This window comes from Aristolochia californica, unplaced genomic scaffold, assembly GCF_029961685.1.
Source record: "Aristolochia californica isolate CCGP_79_NKW_82.1479 unplaced genomic scaffold, dmAriCali1.0.hap1 SCAF_5, whole genome shotgun sequence".
NCBI lineage: Eukaryota > Viridiplantae > Streptophyta > Magnoliopsida > Piperales > Aristolochiaceae > Aristolochia > Aristolochia californica.
The window spans coordinates 19,198,340-19,204,752 of NW_027182214.1; the positions used below are offsets into that span (position 1 = coordinate 19,198,340).

The following is a 6,413-nucleotide window of genomic DNA, read 5'->3' on the forward strand; positions in this document are numbered from 1 at the left end:
TAAATTTGTTGTTTTTTTAATTTTTTCCATCCATAAACTCTACAATTTTCATTTTGTAGTGATCTATTTTGCTTTTATCTAAATTTTTTATTTAAAAAAAAAGTATACCTCTAAAATGGAATGGAAATGCACAAATGTAGAGAGAGATAATTCCAAAAAAGTCTCCGTAACTTTGATGGGACTGAAAACTCTTTTAGTTTTTATACATTAGGTTTTGCAAAGATCGGGAAAAGGGGAAAGCGGGGATTTTTAAGTGAATGTTGAATCCCAATCCATAAGTCATTTCTTACAAAAACATAGCCCGATACGTATGATTGACCTATACATCACTTAACAAATCATCTGCGATTGTTAGGTCAGCTTTTTGTAAATGAAAAAAATAATGGCTTCTTTGACTCGGGTAAATATCCCACTGCATGTTCACTTGAGAATTTAATGAGTGTTTGTTGTTCGCATTAAAAGGTTTGGATCCATAGGGCATTTGCATCTTTTACATGTTTTAAGCATGCATATACATATTTAAAACATGTTAGGATCAGTTAGAAATCTCTTTCTTACCAAATTGCAAGTCATTAAGGTTGAACAACTGAAATTTTCCAAACTTGCACAACAAAACTTTTGTGAACGTTCGTGGTGTGTGAATAAATTTTTTTTACTTACATTTGTTGTTGTTTTAAATTTGCTCCATACATAAACTCTACAATTTTCATTTTGCAGTGATCTATTTTGCTTTTATCTAAAGTTTTGATTAAAAAAAAAAAAGTGTACATCTAAAATGGAATGGTAATGCACAAATGTAGAGAGAGATAATTCCAAAAAAGTTTTCGCAACTTTTAGGGACTGAAAACTCTTTTATTTTTTATACATTAGGATTTGCAAAGATCGGGAAAAGGGGAAAAAGGGAATTTTTATGTGAATGTTGAATGCCAATCCATAAGTCATTTCTTACAAAAACATAGCCCATTATGTATGATATACCGATACATCACTTAACAAATCATCTGCGATTGTTAGGTCAGCTTTTTGTAAATGGGCAAAATAATGGCTTGTTTGACTGTGGTAAATATCCCATTGCACGTTCACTTGAGAATTTAATGAACGTTTGGTGTTCGCTTTAAAAGGTTTGGATCCATAGGGCATTTTCATCATTAACATGTTTCAAGCATGCATATCCATGTTTAAAACATGTTAGGATCAATTAGAAATCTCTTTTTTATCAGATTCCAAGTCATTAGGGCTGAACTAGTGGAATTTCCCAAACTTGGACAACAAAACTTTTGTGTTCGTTTGTGGTGTGTGCATAAATTTTCTTTACCTACATTTGTTATTTTTTTTATTTTTTTAAAAACATAAACTCTAAAATTATCTTTTTGTTGTGATCAGTTTTGCCTTTATCTTCTTGTTTACGAGTGAATCGGACAGTGAAAACTCAAAGTTTTGATTTAAGAAAAACGTGTACATCTAAAATGGAATCTAAATACTCAAATGTAGAGAGAGATAATTCCAAAAAGTCTCTGTAACTTTTAGGGACTGCAAACTCTTTTAGTTTTTATACATTAGGTTTTGCAATGATCGGGAAAAGGGGGAGGCGAAAGATTTTTAACTGAGTTTTGACTCCCAATCCATAAGTCATTTCTTTCCCGTTACACATGATTGATCGATAAATAACTTTACAAATCATCTACGATTTTTTTGTCAGCTTTTTGTAAGTGGGCAAAATAATGGCTTGTTTGACTTGGGTAAATATCCCACCGCACGTTCACTTGAGAATTAAATGAGCGTTTGTTGTTCGCTTTAAAAGGTTTGGATAAATGGGGCATTTGCATCTGTAACATGTTTCAAACATGCGTATCCATATTTAAAACATGTTAGGATCAGTTAGAGATCTCTTTCTTATCAAGTTCCAACCCATTAGGGTTAAACTAGTGAAATTTAAAAGGTTTGGATAAATGGGGCATTTGCATCTGTAACATGTTTCAAACATGCGTATCCATATTTAAAACATGTTAGGATCAGTTAGAGATCTCTTTCTTATCAAGTTCCAAGCCATTAGGGTTAAACTAGTGAAATTTCCCAAACTTGGACAACAAAACTTTTGTGTTCATTTGTGGTGTGTAAATAAATTTTCTTTACTTACATTTATTATTGTTTTTAATTTTTTCCTTACATAAACTCTAAATTTTCATTTTGTTGTGTTCTATTTTTCCCTTATGTTCTTGTTTATGAGAGAATCAAAGAGTGAAAACTCATAGGTTTGATTTAAGAAAAAAGTGTACATCTAAAATGGAATGTAAATACACAAATGTAGAGAGAGATAATTCCTAAAAGTTTATCTAACTTTTAGGGACTGCAAACTCTTTTAGTTTTTATACATTAGGTTTTGTAGTTATCGGGAAAGGGGGAGGTGGAGGATTTTCAACTGAGTGTTCACTCCCAATCTGTAAGTCATTTCTATCAAAAACATAGCCTGTTACGCACGATTGACCGATAAATCACTTTAAAAATCATATGCGATTGTTAGGTCAGCTTTTTGTAAGTGGGCAAAATAATGGCTTCTTTGACTCGAGTAAATATCCCACCACACGTTCACTTGAGAATTTAATGAGTGTTTGTTGTTCGCTTTAAAAGGTTTGGAGCAATAGGGCATTTGCATCTTTAACATGTTTCAATCATGTGTATCCATATTTAAAACATGTTAAGATCAGTTAGAAATCTCTTTCTTATCAAATTCCAAGCCATTAGGGTAGAACTAGTGGAATTTCCCAAACTTGGACAACAAAACTTTTGTGTTCGTTTGTGGTGTGTGAATAAATTTTCTTTACTTACATTGGTTATATTTTTTAATTTGTTCCATACATAAACTCTAAATTTTCATTTTGTTGTGATCTATTTTGCCTTTATCTTCTTATTTACGAGAGAATCGGAGAGTGAAAACTCAAATTTTTGATTTAGGAAAAAAGTGTAAATCAAAAATGGAATGGAAATGCACAAATGTTGAGAAAGACAATTCCAAAAGGTTTCTTTAACTTTTAGGGATTGCAAACTCATTTAGTTTTTATACATTAGGTTTTTCAAAGATCAAGAAAAGGGGGAGGCAGAAGATTTTTAACTGAGTGTTGACTCCTAATCCATAAGTAATTTCTTACAAAAATATAGCCCATTACGCTTGATGGACCGGTAAATCACTTTACAAATCATCTGTGATTGTTAACTTAGCCTTTTGTAAATGGGCAAAAATAATGGCTGGTTTGATCGGGTATTTATCCCACCGCACGTTCAGCGTTTGTTGTTCATTTTGAAAGGTTTGGATCCATAGGGCATTTGCATCTTTAACATGTTTCAAGCATACATGTCCATAATTAGAACATGTTGGGATCAGCTAGAAATCTCTTTCTTATCAAATTCCAAGCCATAATGGTGGAACTAGTGGAATTTCCCAAACTTGGACAACAAAACTTTTGTGTTCATTTGTGGTGTGTGAATAAATGTTCTTTACTTACACTTGTTGCTATTTAAAAAATTTTCCTTACATAAACTCTAGAATTTTCGTTTTTTTGTGATCTGATTTGCCTTTATTTTCTTGTTTTCGAGAAAATCGGAGAGTGAAAACTCAAAGTTTTGATTTAAGAAAAAAGTGTACATCTAAAATGGAAAGGAAATGTACAAATGAAGAGAGATATAATTTCAAAAAGTCTCTGTAACTTTTAGGCACTGCAAACTCTTTTAGTTTTTATACATTAGCTTTTGCAATTATCGAGAAAAAGGGTAGTCGGGGGATTTTTACTTGAGTGTTTGATAGATGCCATATTCTGACATGAGAACTAGGTTAATTATAATAGAATAACCTTTATAATTGTGTTATAGGTGGTTATTTATCGGTTTTCAAATGAAACGTGCATTTATTGAATTTGGCATTAATCACTGTCTATATTGCATATTTTTCTCTCCTGAATTGTATTTCTTTGCTTTTAGGGTTTATTTCTTCCTGAAATGCTTTTTATGGATTCAGTTATGGAATTTCAGGAGAATTTTGGTGGAGAAGGAGATATTTACCAAAATGCCCTTAGTGAAATGGAGGTATTTTTTAGTGCAAATCGTATTAAAACAACGGGAAAATCGTATTAAAGGGAGGGAGAGAACGTCGACTGAAGGGGAAGAGGGTGTCGACCGAAATAGAGCACCGTGGACCAAAACAGGGGAAGACCCGAGAGGATTTTGCCACCATCGTTCACTGTGCCACCGTCGTCCACCGCCGTTTGGCAACCAAGAAAAGACCCGAGGAGAGCTCGAGAGAGTCTCCATCGCGGCGAGTTCGATAGTGCCAGTTTCTATTCGCCAGGCTGAGAGGTGACCTGAGAGGGCTCCTCCGATGCCAATTCCGCATTCCGACCATCCTCCAGCATCGATTACCAATTTTTGACCATTCTCGGAGCTATTCCAACTCCGACCGAGACTCAATAGAACTGTTTAGAGGACTTCAGCTCCGTTTCGTTCTTCACCGGTCATCACCTCCATCCATCGGCTTCTATCCTTCTTCGCTGGTGTCGTCTCTAGCTCCGGCCACTCGCTCTTGCTACCCGAAGCCATCAATTTCGGGAAATTGCAGCACCCGTGAGAACGAGTCTGCTGCCCGAGCGAGAGGAAGGAGAAGGGGAGTAATTCGTCATTTTGGAATCTCATTTTTCTATAGTTTGAACTTAGGTTTTGAATGTTTGTTAAATGTGATTTGATAATTAATGTTTATTGAATATTTGTTTTCCGGATATTTGATTAAATTAGCTAGTTAGGGTAGGATTATAATTTCGGTTGGATTTTGGTATTTTAATCCGATTTCTGTTTTTCACTCTATGCACCCGAGAGGGGCTAGATGCAAGGATTGAGAAATCGGATCCGTGGTTACGTGGGGCTCGAGAGAGGCACGAATCACCGTAAAATCCAGAGTTGACGTTTCCTGTTGTGCAAGTAGTTAGCCAGATGATTGCTTGATAATTTAGGATATAATTAGTATTTAGTTTAGATTAATTCATCATATTTGGTTAGGCTAGTTGAGTGAAGAATACACAAAATTCAGTCTTCCCTGTGGATATGACCCTCGCTTCCCGCTAAATTACATGAATGATTCGTATGCTAGCGAGGTATAAAAGTCGATGTAATTAAATTTTTACATCAAGTTTTTGGCGCCGTTGCCGGGGAGGCACGTATTAAGTGTATTTCTTTGTACCCCATGGTCTTAGGTTAGATTTATTTTTATTTTTTTTGCTTTCATAATTTTATCTTGGTGATTTTGTATGGAATTATTTTTATTTCTTCTAGTTAGTTTGTATTTTCAATAGTGAGTATGTTAGCTTATTTTGATAGTTCATTTTGTTTCTTTTTGTGTTTTTATGCACGGGCGCCGCTCCCTAGGTGGACCAATAGGTCCCTTTGTTGAAGAGGTAGAACATATTTGTAGGAAAACACCCGAAGTCAAGTTAGGAGCTACCATGGCCAATCAGGGTGAACCATTACAGTTACCTACAGCAGGTGACCGTAGAGCCCTGAGGGATTATTCTATCCCATCCCACTTCACATCATCTTCTTGCATTATATTGCCACCCACTACTGCCACCAGTTATGAGTTGAAACCGGGTGTGATCCAACTCCTCCCTACATTCTATGGGTTGGAGAAGGAGGACCCTTATTACCACATCAAGGAATTCTTAGATATTTGTGCAACATTCAAATTCCATAATTTCTCAGATGACACTATCTGGTTAAGACTTTTTCCATTTTCACTTAAGGATAAGGCCAAGTCTTGGCTTAATTCCTTAAAGGTGGGCAGCATTACTTCATGGGTCACATTAGTCACAAAATTTTTGTCCAAGTACTTTCCCATTCAGAGAACCACAACCCTCAAAAGAGAAATCTCCAACTTTATGTAGCAGGAGGGAGAACACTTTTATGAGGCTTGGGAGAAATGGAAGGATTTGATCTGTAGGTGTCCGCATCATGGGTTTGAGAAATGGCATTTAGTGCAATACTTTTATCAAGGTCTTACACCCCAGGTTAGATCCATGTTAGATGCAACGAGTGAAACACCCATGCTCATGGCCAAGATTGAGGGGTTGACTAGAAAAATTGATGCCCTTATGGTGTCCAAGAGTTCACCTGCTCCTAATCCATCTACTTTCTGTGCCATATGCTCTGGTTCATCTCATCCCACACAAATGTGTCCATCTAGTTCATCCTACCCGGAGCTCATTGAAGACTTGAATGCAGTCCAGAATCCAAGGGCCCACAGGGTCCTCCAGGGTTTACTCAACCCCAAGCTCCGCGCCCACACTTCACTCAACAGCCATTGATTCCACAAAAACCTTCACTTGAGGACATGCAGAATACATAGTCCTCCATTGCTAAACTTGAAATGCAAGTGA

The 6,413-nt window shown here is 35.9% G+C and overlaps 1 non-coding gene across 1 annotated transcript; it reads right to left on the reverse strand.

Moving 5' to 3' along the window:
* Positions 1–5,888: 5,888 nt before the first annotated feature.
* On the reverse strand, positions 5,889–5,995 carry LOC137966797 (small nucleolar RNA R71). Its single transcript, XR_011116287.1, has one exon. It is a non-coding gene; the product is annotated as a small nucleolar RNA R71 (small nucleolar RNA).
* Between the last annotated feature and the right edge of the window lie 418 nt (positions 5,996–6,413).